The 17,909-nt window shown below is 40.1% G+C and overlaps 1 protein-coding gene across 1 annotated transcript in view; it reads right to left on the reverse strand.

The window, feature by feature from the left end:
* SH3BGRL2 (SH3 domain binding glutamate rich protein like 2) overlaps positions 1-17,909 on the reverse strand; it is a 71,636-nt gene that overhangs the window by 29,808 nt on the left and 23,919 nt on the right. The gene's annotated exons all lie outside the window — the stretch shown is intronic.

Raw genomic sequence — 17,909 nt, forward strand, 5'->3', positions numbered from 1 at the left:
TCCTCCTCCTGGATTCAAGTGATTCTCCTGCCTCAGTCTTCAGTATGTGCCACCACACATGGCTAATTTTTGTATTTTCAGTAGAGATGGGGTTTCTCCATGTTGGTCAGGTTGATCTTGAACTCCCGACCTGAGGTGATCTGCCTGCCTCGGCCTCCCAAAGTGCTGGGATTATAGGCATAAGCCACTGTGCCTGGCTTCATCTTACATCATTTTATCCATGGGTGGAAGGTACCTTCAACTCACCTGGTTTTTTTTTTTTTAAATTTACTTAAACACCCTTAAAAGCAAAACAATGGTAGTTATTTACCCAGTAACCAATCTCCCTCTTTTTCTAAACACAGAAGCCTGGTTTTACTTAGAAAAGCAATGTGCTTGGCTACAAAATCATGTTTACCCAAACACCTCTAGTGTTAGAGGGAATCACATGATACAGTTCTGACCAATGAGATGTGGGTCAGACAGTCCTTGGGAAGGCTTCACTTAAATGAAAGAAAACATAAAGCAGACTTTTGCCCTTCTCTAGTCTCCTTACTTGCAGAAATGCAGATATGGTGCCTGGAGGTGCAGAAATCATTTCACAAATGTGAAAACAAACGCCGTAAGTATGTGAAAATACTATATGCTAAGGATGGCCAAGCAGAAAGACAGTAGCCTGGGTCCTTAATGACATTTTGTAGCTGCCACCCCAGTCTCTTCCTGCACAACCTATCTATACCTTTCTGTATTAGACAAATAAACCTTTAATAAGTTAAGCCACTCTTCATCCAGTTTTCTATAGCCTGCACCCAAATGCAATTCTTAATTGCTACTTAAAATGACTTCAGAAATACTGTATTATGATGAAGGATTGAAAATAAAAGCTATTACTGCACAGTAGAGCCTGGCAATAAAAGCTGTAAGACATAAACTTAATATATGTGAGTGAATATTTATCACTGGATAAACACAGGAATTTTCTTAATCTACTCCACAGAGCAACAGCCAACATGTTGGAACTAGAACAGGCAGGTTATCCAAAAGGATGAAGAGTGCATTTCACCTTAACATTCAAACACTACTATACACCATACAAAGCAATTAAAGGGAACACAGAATCTCTTGCATTAGATTGGGAGTAGGCAAAATATGGCCTAAGGCCCAAATCCAGCCCACTGACCGTTTTTGTATGGCCAGCAGCCAAAAATTGTCTTTTTATTTTTAAACAGCTGGGGGAAAAAATCAAAAGAATAATAGTATTCCATGACATGTAAAAGTTATATGAAATATAAACACCAGTGTCCATAAACAAAGCTCTATGGGAACACAGCAACACCCATTCACTCACATATTGTCTATGTCTGCTTTCTCCCTACGATGGCAGAGTTGAGAAGTTGCAACAGAGACTGTGTGGTCCTCCAGTGCCTAAAATATTGACTAGCTGCCCTTTATAGAAAAGGCTTGCCAACCTTTGAGCTAGATCACAAATCTTCACTTCTGGGTCAAAGTTCCCTTTCTCAGTGAGCCTTCCTTTGACCACCCACCTGATTTTACACTTTTACCAGCTACCCCAGAACTCTCTACTCCCCCTTCACTGCTGTATTTTTCACCACAGCATTCGGCATCTGACAGACTGTATAGATTATGTATTTGTTTGTCCATCTCCCCCACTAGAATATAAATTCCCTGGCTGGGTGCAGTGGGTCACTCCTGTAATCTCAGCACTTTGGAAGGCTGAAGCAGGTGAATCACCTGAGGTCAGGAGTTTGAGACCAGCCTGACCAACATGGTGAAACCCTATCTCTACTAAAAATACAAAAATTAGCCAGGCGTGGTGCCGCATGCTTGTAATCCCAGCTACTTGTGAGGCTGAGGCAGGAGAATCACTTGAACCTGGTTGCAGTAAGCGGAGATTGCGCCATTGCACTCTGGCCTGGGCAACAAGAGCGAAACTCTGTCTCAAAAAAAAAAAAAAAAGAATATAAATTCCCCAAGGCCAGGAGATTTTGTCGGTTTTATTAAACATTTGTTAATGACTAGACAAGATGTTCACAGGTAGAAGGGCCTGTGAGATAGGGAACTTTCCTCCCAACCAACAACAAGGCTGATTCTTTTTACCCTTGAGGGCTCACCAAATGTATCACCTCTTCAAAGAGCCCTCTCGAACCACCTTGGTGAAGTTTTATTGCCTAAATTTATTAAAATTTTATTTATTTATATGCCCTTTGTTTTTGTTCTCACCTCTCTCTACGTCAATTCTGGAAGCAGAAGGACCAGCGTGCAGGAGGCCCTCAATAAATATTAACTGAATGGATGATTCAAGAATTATTCCAGTCCTGAACATCAAAGATTTCCAGGTGATGTTCAAGAGAAACTATTCAAACTAAGTGAGTAATGTAATTTAGGAACAAATGTAACTTATAATTAGCCCAATGGGAATGTGGACCAAATGACAGTATTTCTCAATCCCAAAGCGGCACAATTTTGAAAAGCATTGTGCTTAGGAGGCTACATCTAACTGTACATAGCCGAAATAATTCAGAAGAGTCTCTAGACCCTAATGCGAAAAAAACTTTGCTTCTAACTTTGACAATGACTTAAAAAGAAAGTAGTACGTGGTTGCATGTTTACATAAATTCTACTGTCAGTTAATTTTAATAGTTGCAAGTGCATAATGAAACAAAAAGTGTTTTGTATTGCTCAAACGGTTTTATTACATTGTTGATACATTTGCAAATATGGCAACTGAGAATTATGCAGATGTGTTGGTATTTCCCTGAATCTACTTCCCATTACTAACTTAGTACTCTATCACCCTCAAGCACGTCCCCCCACTAACTTCAGGAACTCTGAAGCAAACTGCTCCCTCAAATGTACTTTGAAGCAGCCTTCTTGGCCACTCAATGTATAAGCCTTTACCCTTTGACTCCAGATCCATGAATCTCCTGAGGATCCCAATGCCTGCACCCAAGCCCTGGTGACTCACCCCCACAGGGCCCTGGGCAGTAAGCTGCGGAGTCTCCTGACTCTGCGTGAACACCCGATGACCTGTGGAAATCTTAGTGAAGGCACTTGGAACCTTCACTGGCAACCTCCTGGCCCCAAGAGTCCCTAGGGATTGGATCAGAAAACAGGTTAAATAATTACCTTGCTTGTCACTCAGCCTTAACCCCCTACTCTGTGACACTGACTGCTAAGTAAACTTGCATGCCTCTACTCTCTTCTTGTAGGATTACTTCTTTCCCAGGAAGATGCCAGTTAACTTATATAATTAAGCAGCCCCTGCCAGATTCCTTCCATAGGCTTCCGGACACGTCTAGTCATGTTTGAATTCCAGGGTATACATAGCTAATGCTGCACCCTGGGACCTTGGGACTCACTAGGAAATAAAGAGACATAATCAATTTGAATAGGAGTGTTTTTTAACATTGAGACTGAATACGAAAGCTAATGGGAAAGCAAGTTTAACTGAAGACAAATGAGCCACAGAGGACAACGAGGAAAACTGGGGAACGGAAAGTATGTATTTTAGAGCCAGATTGTCCTGGTTTTAATCTTGACCCTGACAGACGGGTAGCCTTGGAGATATTACTTGGCTTCTCTCTTAACTTCCGTTTCCAAACCTGTGCAATAAACTGCTAAATTAAGTTTAGCCTAAGGCCAGGAGTGGTGGCTCATGCCTGTAATCCCAGTACTTTGGGAGGCCCAGGTGGACAGATCACCTGAGGTCAAGAGTTTGAGACTAGCCTAGCCAACATGGTGAAACCTCGTCTCTACTAAAAATACAAAAATTAACTGGCTGTCGTGGCTGAGTAGCTGTAATCCTAGCTACTCAGGAGGCTGGGGCGGGAGAATCCCTGGAACCCAGGAGACAGAGGTTACAGTGAGCTGAGATCACTGCACTCCACTGCACTCCAGCCTGGGCAACAGAGTAAGACTCTGTCTCAATTTAAAAAAAAAAGAAAGAAAGAAAACTTAGCCTAAAGCTACCTCCTTACATATTTTGAGTTCAGCCTAAAGGTTTCTCCATCCATAGTGAATTGTAACCTAACCAGATACGTAAACAGACTGTAACCTACTCTTGGACCAATCACAGCATTTCAGCCAATTAAGGCAGGCAACTGTTCAAACTGTGTCCAAACAAGGCAAACGCCAAGATGTAACCAATCTTACTTCCATTAGATTATTCCCGTTTTTGTACCTAACTTCCTTTTTCTGTACATAAATTCTTTGTGACTATGAAGCAGCGTCAGAGTCCTCCTGAACCTATGCTGGTTCGGGGGCTGCCCAATTCTCAAAATATTCTTGGCTCAACGAAACCCTGTTAAATATAATCTGCGTAAAGCTTTTCTTTTAACAGAACTCAACTATCTTTTTTCCATAGGTTCACTGGAAAATTAAGAAAAGGCCTAAGCAGTAATTGGCACCTGCTCAATTGTTTCATTTACTCAAACATACTAGCTTTTCTATCTTTGCCCTAGAAGTGGCCTCCATCAAAAATATAGCAACTTCTGAATGCTTTCAAAGGCCTTAGATATTCAACACAATGGTTCTTTATTTCACCTGCTTTCACACTTCAAACACACGGCTTTCTTTATTCCGACCTGGGGTAGACGTAAGACTGATTAGGACCTCTTATGTATCTCAAATGGAAAAAAGTCAAAGACAGTGAGAGAAAATAGAAGGGAAAAGATGAGGTTTTTTTAAATAGCTTGACAAAATGTACAAAGGAGGGCCTGGACTGGATTAAGGAAGGTAGAAGGCCCTAAGATGATTCTTCCTTTCAACTAAAAAGGGAGGAAAGGACTGAGTCTCTTTCCTTTGTCAAAGACCTCAGGAACTTTCCAGTGATTGAGTAGGGCACCAAAAATATACCTAATTTCATGGCAAATTCTTTAAATAAAACCCCATTCTTGGCTTTACTAGGCATTATGCTGTCATAAAAGAGGATGCAAATGGCAGAAAGTACTGTGGCAGACATTAGCCTAGTTAAACACCAAAGCCATTCATGATCTCCCCTGTGAAGCCTAAAAAACTAAAGCTGCAGTTTTCCCAGTCACACTTATAGCTGAAGCAGCCACATGACCCAGATCTGGCCAGTGAGGTGTGCACCTAAGTGTGCTAGGTGGAGCTTCTAGACAGAGCTTGGCTTTCCTGCTGAAGCCGACAGATTACAATGCTAAAGCCTCTTTTCCCTGCCCTTCCTCATTCTTCCAGCGTGGCATCCAGATGTGAGGGCTAGTGGTGCGGAGCAGCCTTTCCACCTTGAGGTGACAGGCATCAGAAAAAGCCAAGAGAATCCCATCAAGGCAGGCCTTGAATAAGTTCAGCCTCCAGACTTACCAGGAGAGACTGAAACACTTCTGTTCAAGCTCAAGTTAGACAGGTTCTCTGTTACTTGCAAATGAATACATTCCTAACTGAAACCCTCAGCAGTATGCCTCATTGTTGGGGAGTAGAGCAGGGGTGTAGAGTAACCCCCAAGATGCCATTTGCTAACTGGCAATGTTCTAATGCTGCTTAACTAAATGAGAGATTATACATAAAGTACAGTGTCTCCAGTTTCTGTTTCAGTTTATCTTACTAGAAAGTAAATACCAAATTACCAAGCCAAGGATAAAGAGGCTGACTTACAAAAGACTGAAGCTTGAGTTTTATAGAATCACTGTCAGAAAAACAGATTACAAAATAAAGGTCAATTTTTGAAAAACTGTCAGTACATGTTATAAAACAATATAATTTTAACGATAGAAAAGGCTGTGATTTTCCATCTATGTATCACTAGCACAGTCCCTGGCACTTACTACATAGGCATATATTTGTATTAAACAAATAAATATTATTAAGCTTGAATTCATACTTTTAACTTTAGTTTTCTTTTAACCAGTCAATATTTTTGGTCCTGTTTTCTTGATCAATTTGCATTGATTTCTTTTTTCACATGTTTATAATATGGTAAATCATCTTTCCCATTTGAAATTTTTTAATTTTAAAAAACCCATAATCTCATCACACTGAGACTTTTATTTTTCATAGAACCTTCCAGGGAGTAAACATTTAGAAGTATACTTTATATAGTTGCCATAATAACAAATGTTTTGGGGAAGGATGTTTCTGTTGTATTATGAATGTTTTTTGTTTCTAAAATCTCCATGGTTATCTTATTGCATGTATGAATTATATTGAGTACTTATGCTAATGTATTAAAACATATATTCTAACATTGGAGATTTAGGTGTGTTCTAAAGATGTAAGGGTTTCAAAATAAAATATGTAAGTGTTTCAAATTTGCTGACTATTTATTTATTTATTTATTTCGAGATGGAGTCTCACTCTGTTGCCCAGGCTGGAGTGCAGTGGCTCAATCTCAGCTCACTGCAAACTCCTCCTTCTGGGTTCAAGCGATTTTCCTGCCTCAGCCTCCTGAGTTGTTGGGACTACAGGCACCCGCCACCACGCCTTGCTAATTTTTGTATTTTTAGTAGAGATGAGGTTTCACCATGTTGGTCAGGCTGGTCTCAAGCTCCTGACCTCATGATCCGCCCTCCTCAGCCTCCCAAAGTGTTGGGATTACAGGCGTGAGCGACTGTGCCTGGGCGACTTTTTAAATGATAAAAAATGGTTACTAGTAGTAGGCTACCTAGCAGTACTAAAACACAGGGACTTTACACAGATTTTTCTAAATCTTGTCTCCTAAAGTCTTTCAAATGAAATATTTCAGCGAGTTATTTTAATGTAACATCTTTCCACTGGTTTCCTGGAATAGCTAATTGATATCACGGAACATAACATGATTTCAACTACCAAACTGTTAACAAAAACCTTTATATGACTGATGAATGGGAAGTAGGTCTGGCTGCTGCAAGCAGAACACTGAGGTCTGTGTGGGACTCTGGTTGGTCTGTGAACATGTAGCTCTGCTGGACTGAACATGGTGACAGTGATGCCAAAGGCAGCAGCCTGATCTTCAATGGGGCCAATTGGCTTTATTAATGTTCTACTCCTGAACAGTCAAAAAGGGGTGGGTCTGTGTCACCTTGGTCAAGTTACTTATTCTACCAAGCCTTGGTTTCCTCATCTGTAAAATACAGATAATTCAGCATAGAGGACTGCTATGAAATTTAAATGTCATAATGTTCATAAAGTTCTTAGTACAGTGCCTGGCATGCTAAAAGAGCTAAACATTAAATCCAATCACAAGTCCGTTCCAAGGTGGGTGAATAGGAACAGCTCCAGTCTGCAGCTCCCAGTGTGTTCGACGCAGAAGATGGGTGATTTCTGCATTTCCAACTGAGGTACCTGATTCATCTCATGCGGACTGGTTGGACAGTGGGTGCAGCCCATAGAGGGCGAGCCGAAGCAGAGTGGGGCTTCACCTCACTCGGTAAGCACAAGGGGTCGGGGGATTTCCCTTTCCTACTCAAGGGAAGCCATGACAGACTCTGCCTGGAAAAACAGGGCACTCCCACACAAATACTGCACTCTTCCTACGGTCTTAACAACTGGCAGACTAGGAGATTCTCTCCCGTGTGGTGGGCCCCATGTCTTGCTCGTTGCTAGCGCAGCAGTCTGGCAGGGGGATCGACCTGCAAGGCAGCAGCAGCAGCCTGGCAGGGGGAGGGGCGGCCACCATTGCTGAGGCTTGAGTAGGTAAACAAAGCAGCGGGAAGCTCAAACTAGGCAGAGCCCAACACAGCTCAGCAAGGCCTACAGCCTCTACAGACTCTACCTCTGTGGGTGGGGCATAGCTGAACAAAAGGCAGCAGAAACTTCTGCAGACTTAAGCGTCCCTGTCTGACAGCTCTGAAGAGAGCAGTGGTTCTCCAAGCATGGTGTTTGAGCTCTGAGAACGGACAGACTACCTCGTCAAGTGGGTCCCTGATCCTTGTGTAGCCTAACTGGGAGACACCTCCCAGTAGGGACTGACAGACACCTCATACGGGTGGGTGCCCCTCTGGGACGAAGCTTCCAGAGGAAGGATCAGGGAGTGATATTTGCTGTTCTGCAATATTTGCTATTCTGCAGCCTCCATTGGTGATACCCAGGCCAGCAGGTCTGGAGTGGACCTCCAGCAAACTCCAACAGACCTGCAGTTGAGGGACCTGACTGTTAAAAGGAAAACCAACAAACAGAAAGGAGTAGCAACAACAACAACAAAAAGGGGGTCCACAAAAAAATACCATCTGTAGGTCACCAACATCAAAGACCAAAGTTAGATAAAACCACAAAGATGGGGAGAAGCTGGAACAGAAAAGCTGAAAATTCTAAAAACCAGAGCACCTCTCCAAAGGATTGTAGTCCCTCACCAGCAACGGAACAAAGCTGGACACAGAATGACTTTGACGAGTAGACAGAAATAGGTTTTAGAAGGTCGGTAATAACAAACTTCTCCGAGCTAAAGGAGGATGTTACAACCCATCACAAGGAAGCTAAAAACCTTGAAAAAAGATTATACAAGTAGCTAACTAGAATAAACAGTGAAGAGAAGACGTTAAATGATCTGATGGAGCTGAAAACCATGGCAAAAGAACTTTGTGATGCATGCACAAGCTTCAATAGACAATCTGATCAAGTGGAAGAAAGGATATCAGTGATTGAAGATCAAATTAATGAAATAAAGTGAGAAAACAAGTATAGAGAAAAAAGAGTAAAAAGAAAAGAACAAAGCCTCCAAGAAATATGAGACTATGTGAAAAGACCAAATCTACATTTGATTGGTGTGCCTGAAAGTGATGGGGAGAATTGAACCAAGTTGGAAAACACTCTTCAGGATACTATCCAGGAGAACTTCCCCAACCTAGCAAGGCAGGCCAACATTCAAATTCAGGAAATACAGAGAACACCACAAAGATACTACTCGAGAAGAACAACCCCAAGACACATAATTGTCAGATTCACCAAAGTTGAAATGAAGGAAAAAATGTTAAGGGCAGCCAGAGAGAAAAGTTGGGTTACCAGCAAAGGAAAGCCCATCAGACTAATAGCGAATCTCTTGGCAGAAACCTTACAAGTCAGATAAGAGTGGGGGCCAATACTCAACATTCTTAAAGAAAATAATTTTCAACTCAGAATTTCCTATCCAGCCAAACTAAGCTTCATAAGCGACGGAGAAATTAAATCCTTTACAGATAAGCAAATGCTGAGAGATTTTGTCACCACCAGGTCTGCCTTATAAGAGCTCCTAAAGGAAGCACTAAACATGGAAAGGCACAACCAGTACCAGCCACTACAAAAACATACCAAATTGTAAAGACCATCCATGCTATGAAGAAAGTGCAACAATTAACGGGCAAAATAACCAGCTAACATCATAACGACAGGATCAAATTCACACAAAACAATATTAACCTTAAATGTAAATGGGCTAAATGCCCCAATTAAAAGACACAGACTGCCAAATTGGATAGAGTCAAGACCCATCAGTGTGCTATATTCAAGAGACCCATCTCACGTGCAGAGACACACATAGGCTCAAAATAAAGGGATGGAGGAAGATCTACCAAGCAAATTGAAAACAAAAACAAGCTGGGTTGCAACCCTAGTCTCTGATAAAACAGACTTTAAACCAACAAAGATCAAAAGAGACAAAGAAGGCCATTACATAATGGTAAAGGCATCAATTCAACAAGAAGAGCTAACTATCCTAAATATATATGCACCCAATACAGGAGTACCCAGATTCATAAAGCAAGTCCTTAGAGACCTACAAAGAGACTTAGACTTCCACACAATAATAATGGGAGACTTTAACAACCCACTGTCAATATTAGACAGATCAATGAGACAGAAGGTTAACAAGGATATCCAAGACTTCAACTCAGCTCTGCACCAAGTGGACTAATAGACATCTACAGAACTCTCCACCTCAAATCAACAGAATATACATTCTTCTGAGCACCACATCGCACTTATTCTAAAACTGACCACATAATTAGAAGTAAAGCACTCCTCAGCCAATATAAAAGAATTGAAATCACAACAAACAGTCTCTCAGACCACAGTGCAATCCAATTAGAACTCAGGATTAAGAAACTCATTCAAAACCACACAAAGACATGGAAACTGAAGAACCTGCTCCCGAATGACTACTGGGTAAATAACAAAATGAAGGCAGAAATAAAGATGTTCTTTGAAACCGACGAGAACAAAGATACAATATACCAGACTCTCTGGGACACATTTAAAGCAGTTTCTAGAGGGAAATTTATAGTACTAAATGCCCACAGGAGAAAACAGGAAAGATCTAAAATAGACACCCTAACATCACAATTAAAAGAACTAGAGAAGCAAGAGCAAACACATTCAAAAGTTAGCAGAAGGCAAGAAATAACTAAGATCAGAGAAGAACTGAAGGAGATAGAGACATAAAAAACCCTTCAAAAAAATCAACGAATCCAGGAGCTGGATTTTTGAAATGATCAACAAAATTGATAGACCGCTAGCAAGACTAACAAACAAGAAAAGAGAGAAGAATCAAATAGACTCAATAAAAAATGCTAAAGGGGATGTCACTACTGATCCCACAGAAATACAAACCACCATCAGAGAATACTATAAACACTTCTACGCAAAATAAACTAGAAAATCTAGAAGAAATGGATAAATTCCTGGACACATATGCCCTCCCAAGACTAAACCAGGAAGAAGCTGAATCTCTGAATAGACCAATTACAGGTTCTGAACTGAGGAATTAATAGCCTACCAACCAAAAAAAGTCCAGGACCAGACTGATTAGCTGAATTCTACCAGAGGTACAAAGAGGAGCTGGTACCATTCCTTCTGAAATCATTCCAATCAATAGAAAAAGAGGGAATACTCCCTAACTCATTTTATGAGGCCAGCATCATCCTGATACCAAAGCCTGGAAGAGACACAACAAAATAAGAGAATTTTAGACCAATATCCCTGATGAACATCGATGCAAAAATCCTCAATAACATACTAGAAAACCAAATCCAGCAGCACATTAAAAAGCTTATCCACCACGATCAAGTCGCCTTCATCCCTGGGATCAAAGGCTGGTTCCACATATGCAAGTCAATAAACGTAATCCATCACATAAACAGAACCAATGACAAAAACCACATGATTATCTCAATAGATGCAGAAAAGGTCTTCTACAAAATTCAACAGCCCTTCATGCTAAAAACTCTCAATAAACTAGGTATTAATGGAACGTATCTCAAAATAGTAAGAGCTATTTATGACAAACCCACAGCCAATATCATACTGAATGGGCAAAAACTGGAAGCATTCCCTTTGAAAGCTGGCACAAAACAAGGGTGCCCTCTTTCACCACTCCTATTCAACATAGTGTTGGAAGTTCTGGCCAGGGCAATCAAGCAAGAGAAAGAAATAAAGGGCATTCACTTAGGAAAAGAGGAACTCAAATTATCCCTGTTTGCAGATGACATGATTGTAAATTTAGAAAACCCCATTGTCTCAGCCCAAAATCTCCTTAAGCTGATAAGCAACTTCAGCAAAGTCTCAGGACACAAAATCAATGTGCAAAAATCACAAGCATTCCTATACACCAATAACAAACAGAGATCCAAATCATGAGTGAACTCCCATTCACAACTGCTACTATGATAATAAAATACCTAGGAATCCAGCTTACAAGGGATGTGAAGGACCTCTTCAAGGAGAACTACAAACCACTGATCAAGGAAATAAGAGAGGACACAAACAAATGGAAAAACATTCCATGCTCATGGATAGGAAGAATCAATATCGTGAAAATGGCCATACTGACTGAGGTAATTTATAGATTCAATGCCATTCCCATCAAGCTACCAAGGACTTTCTTCACAGAATTGGAAAAAAACACTTTAAAGTTCATATGGAACCAAAAAACAGCCCACATAGCCAAGACAATCCTAAGCAAAAAGAATGAATCCGGAGGAATCACGCTACCTGATTTCAAAGTACACTACAAAGCTACAGTAACCAAAACAGCATGGTACTGGTACCAAAACAGATATATAGACCAATGAAACAGAACAGAGGCCTCAGAAATAATAGCACACATCTACAACCATCTGATCTTTGACAAACTTGACAAAAACAAGAAATGGGGAAAGGATTCCCTATTTAATAAATGGTGCTGGGACAACTGGCTAACCATATGCAGAAAGCTGAAACTGGACCCCTTCCTTACACCTTATACAAAAATTAATTCAAGATGGATTAAAGATTTAAATGTTAGATCTAAAACCATAGAAACTCTAGAAGAAAACCTAGGCAATACCATTCAGGACATAGGTATAGGCAAGGACTTCATGACTAAAACACCAAAAGCAATGGCAACAAAAGCCAAAATTGACAAATGGGATCTCATTAAACTAAAGAGCTTCTGCACAGCAAAAGAAACTACCATCAGAGTGAACAGGCAACTTACAGAATGGGAGAAAAGTTTTGCAATCTATTCATCTGACAAAGGGCTAATATCCAGAATCTACAAAGAACTCAAACAAATTTACAAGAAAAAAAACCCCATCAAAAAGTAAGCAAAGGATATGAATAGACACTTCTCAAAAGAAGACATTTATGCAGCCAACAGACACGTGAAAAAATGCTCATCATCACTGGTCATCAGAGAAATGCAAATCAAAACCACAATGAGACACCATCTCACACCAGTTAGAATGGCAATCATTAAAAAGTCAGGAAACAACAGATGCTGGAGAGGATTTGGAGAAATAGGAATGCTTTTACACTGTTGGTGGGAGTGTAAATTAGTTCAACCATTGTGGAAGACAGTGTGGCGACTCCTCAAGAATCTAGAACTAGAAATACCATTTGACCCAGTGATCTCATTACTGGGTATATACCCAAAAGAGTATAAATCATGCTACTATAAAGACATATGCATGCATATGTTTATTGCAGCACTATTCACAATAGCAAAGACTTGGAACCAACCCAAATGTCCATCAATGATAGACTGGATTAAGAATATGTGGCACATATACACCATGGAATACTATGCAGCCAAAACAAGGATGAGTTCATGTCCTTTGCAGGGACATGGATGAAGCTGGAAACCATCATTCTCAGCAAACTATCATAAGGACAGAAAACCAAACACCGTACATTCTCACTCATAGGTGGGAATTGAACAATGAGAACACTTGGACACAGGAAGGGGAACATCACACACCGGGGCCTGTCGGGGGGTGGGGGCACTGGGGGAGGAATAGCATTAGGAGGAATATGTAATGTAAATGATGAGTTGGTGGTGCAGCAAACCAACATTGCACATGTATACCTATGTAACAAACCTGCACATTGCGTACATGTACCCTAGAACTTAAAGTATAATAAAAAATAAAGAAATAAATACAATTTAATTAAATAAATCCAATCATTTCATTTAGTTCCTTAACTGAAACTTGGGCAGGTGTCAGAATTTACAGTCTACTGTTCTTGAGTATAAAGGAATATTTTAGAACAGATCAAAGAGAGTTTACTACTGCCCTGCCCGTAGCTGGATGCTTCTTCCTATTAACTTGAATCAAATCTAATCCACCACTAACAAATTATTATCTGTACATATTTTCCAACTGGCAACTGTATTTTCAGAATAGGTTACTCAATTTCCTTCACATTCCAGATCATATATTAATGAAACAAAGTTTGCTTTTAACTATTTGTATAATTTTAAAATCACTAAGTAGGATAATACTAGAACTGAATTAAAATTTAAAAAATTAATTAGCCAGGCACGGTGGCGGGTGCCTGTAATCCCAGCTACGCGCAGGAGAATGGCTTGAACCCGGGAGGTGGAGGCTGCAGTGAGTGGAGATCGTGCCATCCTACTCCAGTCTGGGCAACAAGAGCGAAACTCTACCTCAAAAAAAAAAAAAAAGAAAAAAAAGAAAAGAAAATTTTAAAAAATTAGCAAGTCCCTCAAATTTAATAACTTCATTTCTCAAAACTATGTTTCAGTTTTAATTCCATGTAATTACCTGTTCATGTTAAAAAACTAAAATCAGTGTCTTCCACAGCCATCTCTCCCTACAACTCCTCCACCACCAGCTACAAGAGCCATGTCCTCTTCTGGTTTCCTAGTAACCACAAAGTCATCTCCCTTTTCTTTCTTCTTCACTGTCTCCCTTCAGCTACCAAATACTGGAAATTCTACTATTCCTTTTATCTTGCCTATTTCCCCCATTGCTTCAGTCCCTTTCCTATCCCACTGATGCCAATACCTCCAAGAATTTCTTTACTGTCCTACTCTCTCCCATCTAAAAGCAGACAAGCGTGTTCTTCTCAAGTGCTTATCACTGCCTTTTCAGAATTTTATATTGCTCCTTGGCTCTTGATTAAAAAAAAAGAAAAAGTTCCCCAGTCTCCTGGTCCTACTCTCATCAGCCATTTCCATGTTTATCTCATCTTCAGAACCGTGGAATCTAATCTTGCTGTGCATTCCTTTCAGAATTGACTACAACCTCAAACCTCTCGCTCCTTTCATCAAAACACTTCATCCCTTTTTTCTAAAGTATGCAAATTCATCAGGCTTCAAAAGCCTTGTACACACACCCCTAAGTCTAAACAATTTGGTGACACCTTTATTTCCCACCTTCTCATGTATATTCTTTATTTTAATATATAGTTACTGCAGGTTCAGTGTGTGTACACACACATTCATATTTATGTTACAGTTGTCCCTCAGTATCTGAAGGGAATTAGTTTCAGCTTTCCCCCACCCCCATACAAAAATCCAAGGATGCTCAAGTCCTTGATATAAAATGGTGTAGTATTTGCATATAGCCTACACACATCCTCCCTTCTACTTTAAATCACCTCTAGGTTATTTATAATACCTTATACAATGTGAATGCTATGTAAATAGTGGTTACACTGTATTGTTTTTTAAATGTGTATTTTTTTTATTGTTGAACTGTTCTTTTTTTTTCTGAATATTTTTCATCCATGGCTGGTTGAATCCAAGGATGTGGAACCTGCAAATACAGAAGGGCCAACTGTACTTATGGTCCTTGATGTGTTGTGATACATCTTCCCAACAGTATTTTTCACATGTATATATTCAAATGCTATCCATTGTTTCCTCTAGGAATTGCCTGGAAGAGTGGATTCTAGAAGGAAGAATGGGTGACTAAGAATTACTTACGTATCAGAAAACTAGGAAATTTAGAAGATCTTAGTGATAGCACCACCATCCATTCTAGCTTAATCTAGAAACCTGGACATCATCATTGACTCACCTTGATGATGCAATTAACCACCAAATCATGACCTCCCTGCTTTCAAATTTTTTCCTGAACCCATCCACATTTCTCCATTTTCACTGCCACTGGCCCATCCCAAACCCTCATGTCTCCTCTAGAGCTTCCTACATTTTCTTCTAGCTAGATTTCCCCTAAACCACTATACACTGAAAAGCTAAAATGAATTTCTTTAAAAAACATAATTAGATGGTTTCACGCCTCTGCTTTAAAAACCTCTCAGTAACTTCTCGGTATCCTTAAGATGAAGGAAAAAGTCTATAACCAGGCCCAGGCAGTGATAAGAAGTGCCCAACTCTCCAACTCCTTGCCCTCTCCCACTCCCTCTGCGGGTGGCTCTCTACCTTTGGGTGAATCTGGGTCACCTGGAGGGCTTGTTAAAGCACACATTATGGAAGGATGAATAGCCCCCAGAGTTTCAGATTCAGGAAGATTGGAATGGGGCTCAAGAATCTGCATTTCATACCTTTAAACAATGGAACATTATCCAGTCATAAAAATGAAGTACTGATACATGTACAACATGGATGAACTTTGAGATCATGCTAAGAGAAAGAAGTCAGTCATAAAGGATCACATATCATATGATTCCATTTGTATGCGATGTCTAGAATAGGTGACCCTGTAGACAGAAAGCAGATTAGTAGTAGCCTAGGGCTGGAGTGAGAAAGGTGGGGGGCTTGGGGACCCATGGCTAAAGGGGTGTGAGATTTCTTTATGGGGTAATAAAAATGTTCTTAAATTGTGGTAATAGCTGATAATTCTGCAAATATCCTGAAAGCCACATAATTGTATAGTTTAAATAGTTTAAATGGTATGCTAATCATTTCTCAATAGTACTATTTTTAAAAAAATGAATTTACAAATATAACAAGTTCCCAAGTAATGCATGGATCAAGCTTAAGGGGCCACTGCTCTACACTAACCCTATGCAGTCTCCCTTCATCTGCTCAATTGTACCATCCTTCCTAAATCAAAACTTCCCATGAGGTAGTCAGCAGCCCATGAAACCTCTTTCCAGCTTCACCTAGCTGACTCATATGCTCCCTCTTATGCCCTCAGCTTTAAGGTCACCCTCTCAAGTAAATCTTCCCTGACAAAAGCACCCAGGTATTATACTACTGCATTCTAGACTGGGTGGCAAAGTGAGACCACATCCCCGACCCCCCCGCCAAAAAAAAAAACACCCAGGTTAGGTAAGATCTTGGCTTGTAAACATTTTCACTGTGTCAATAATTCCTCCTTTGTAAGATTAATTACAGTTTTAATGAATTAAGTAATAGGTTACTTAAAGTGTACCTTCCTGCTAGGATGTAAACCATGTAAGACAAGGAAGAACTGAAACAGTGTTCTCAGATAGATCCTCGAGGCAAGCCATAATAGAATCAGATATCTGCACTGGAGAGGAATAAAAGTAAAAGGGATCAAATCTTAACACCACCCCCCTCAAGCAGGTACATGACACTTCCAATCCCGCCTGCTCTTTCGTCCTTTGACCAGGTGTGCATCAAGTTCTCTAAGAGGAAGACAAAGAAACATCTATCAAAACATTTCTCCTTGACCTCTTGAAGCTTGTAGGGAGAGTAAAACAATAATACAGCCAAGAAGAACAACCAAGATGAAGCATAAATTTATTCGGTGGGTCTAATTCAGCTCAACTTTGGCTTAACAAACCCAACAAAATCATGACCAAGATGGAACAACAAAAGCATATCAAGTTAGGGGGTTCACCATCGGTGTTTATCCGTAAAGGAGTAGAAACTATGAGAAAAGAAAACAGAACAGGGACTAAAATAGCATTTGTAAAAATCAAAACAAAGATTCTGAACTCTGAGCTACAATGCACATATTGTCAAACAAAATCCCACACAAATTCCATCCATTTGCTCACTGGAAAATTCACTTGATCTTTAGCAAAAATAAATCACAGTGTGGTAATGCCACACCAAATAGTCTTACCTTTCCTTCTCAAAACTTCAGTGAATACAATCATATCTCATAAATAAATGAATAAAATAGGACTGTAAGCCACAGTACTTCACATCAGCTATGTTAAAAATAAGTAGCAATTGATTTGGAGAATTTTTTTTAAGATTTGGAGTATTAATGAAAAAATTATTTCTTCTTTCACACACTACGGCAACTTATAAAAGGGTTCACAAATACCCTGACACTGTGACAATGCAACTATTCTCACCAAGAGATGGAGTTTACTTCTCCATCCCTTGAACCTTGATGGATTAGCAAGACTGATACAAACAGAATCCTGAAAAGTACTTGGGGCTTTCCTTCTTACCGCTATTAGAATCCTGAAATCACCACCAAGTGAAGAAGCTTGAGCTAGCCAGCAGGACAATGTGACATACATGGCTCAGTCATCCTGGCCAACACCCAGACCATTCTCCACCCCAAAACCTGCTGCCGCCACCTCTGGGGCGCTTTCCAAATCTTTGTCGGTTTCATGTGTTTATGCTCACTCTTTCTTAAGCTCCTTTCAATTACTCTTTTCCATATGCCATCTCTTTCCTCACTTCACTGCTAATTCAGGCACAGACCCACTAACTTCACTATGAAAACAGTGCCAAGGGCACAGACCTTTTTCTACTCACAGAAAACGTTAATGAACCAAAATGTACTCTCATTTATTTCTTTAAGGGACAGCTATAAATATTGCCAAAT

This window comes from Macaca mulatta, chromosome 4 (genome assembly GCF_049350105.2).
Source record: "Macaca mulatta isolate MMU2019108-1 chromosome 4, T2T-MMU8v2.0, whole genome shotgun sequence".
Classification (NCBI taxonomy): Eukaryota; Metazoa; Chordata; class Mammalia; order Primates; family Cercopithecidae; genus Macaca; species Macaca mulatta.